This window comes from Pteropus alecto, unplaced genomic scaffold (assembly GCF_000325575.1).
Source record: "Pteropus alecto unplaced genomic scaffold, ASM32557v1 scaffold74, whole genome shotgun sequence".
Taxonomy (NCBI): Eukaryota; Metazoa; Chordata; class Mammalia; order Chiroptera; family Pteropodidae; genus Pteropus; species Pteropus alecto.
In genome coordinates, this window is record NW_006436291.1 from 4,764,541 (window position 1) to 4,766,407 (window position 1,867).

Sequence of the window (1,867 nt, forward strand, 5' to 3'; positions counted from 1 at the left end):
TCAGTAGAACTTGGTAATGGATTGATGTGGGGATAAAGTATGGAAGTGAGTGTAAGAAAAAAACATAGAAATACATTTTAGAAGACATTGAAAAGCATCAGACTCAGTCTTGATAGAGTAGACAAGGGGAGAAATATTTAAATGAAAGAGCAGCTGATGAACACTGTTTGGGGAAGATTAATATGTCAACAATGTTCAGGATGGAAGACAATGAAGGAGTATCGTAAAGGTCCCATATAGGTTGTCGTCAAGGTCCCTGCCCTCACTTCTGCCCTCACTTTCTCCAAGTATCTTTTCAGCTCTGCTTCCTGATTCCATGGTCACTGTTTCCTCTTTTTCCACTCCACCTGTTCTGGACATTTGGGCCCTTTCTTTCTAGGCCAGCTCTTGCCAAGGATATAGACTTGAATAGCCCCATTCCCTTCCACACCCTGGCTTCTATAAGTCCTACCTGTACCAAGTGCCAGGCTCCCGTTTGCCTAGAGGTAAGGCACTCTCAAGGTCAAGGCAAAATACAGTGTTAGTCCTAGGATAAGAGCCACACACCTTCCGCGGTTCTTGGGTGGCCCCCTTTTTGGGTATTGGTCATGGTCTGTTCAATTGAATGAGTTTTACCGGTGTTCGAAAGCATATCCTGACACTCATCTCTTGTTCTCTAGATTCTAAATCCTAGTTAGAGAGAAAAGGGTGAGGCTGAGCCTCTTGGTGATGCAAACTGCTGACTTAACAAGGACATGGTCTGCTCTGACACAGGCAGGTGCACCGATGTTCCACGAGAGAAACTGCTGTCCGCAATACGATTTTCTGAAATAGCGAAGAACTTGCAGTAAAATGCCGAGTGAAACAAAGTTCAGTCTTTTCTCAGCTTATGTCATTGTTGCATTCCTGGACATTTCAGTGTATATAAAAACCATGCAAAAACTATTTTGTGCTTCTATGTTAAACAGAGTTAGGTTTTAGGATCAGATCATCATAAACAGGATGTTTACCTACCTGCATGTACAATGAGACACTTAGAAGCTACACCGCAGGTAGGATAATGACTTATCATGTGAGACCATCCAAGCCACTGCAGGACCTCTTAACCAAATACCTAATAGTGGTGCCCATCAATCACCATAACAACCAAAAAATGCCACTGCAAATTTCCAAAATGCCCCCTAGAGGGTGGTACAACTCCCTTGGGAACTATAGATTAAATAAACTGTGTTTAGGATACCTTTAACCAATCACAGGATAGATGAGCATCAAATGAGTTAATACTTATAAAAAGTTTAGAACAATGCTTGGTGTATCGTAAGCTCAGTATATGCGTGTGTTATATAAGTAAACAAATATAGTCAGTGACAATCAAAATATGCCCAAGATTTTTAAAGTTGATGGGCAGACAGTTATGAGGGCTGAGCCCATATGACCTACTGCTCTTATGTTTCAATGAAATAAAATGTATACAGCTTTTGTAATGGGTCATCATTTGTGTGAAAGGGAGGAAGAATAATCTATATATTTAATCTATGTATCGCTTTCATAAACAAGGACACTAAGAAGCCAGTAATGCTGTTCGTCCCTAAGGAGAACTGGGGGCCTGAGAAAAAGCAGAAGAGGAAGACTTTTCATTGTTCCCACTTTGACACTTTGGCATTTCGAATGAAGTGAATAAAATGTCTAATTCAAAATAAATAATAATCTATTTTAAAAATTTTAAACAATTTAATTGAACACAAATTTCAGGAATAACAAGATTCTGTATAGTAATGAGACATTAATTAAGGTTTAGCATAAATGACTATTATTTACTTTTTATAACCGAACTAACTTTTTATAGTTTTCCTATTCTTACTTGGTTCTCCATTATCTATTATTCAAA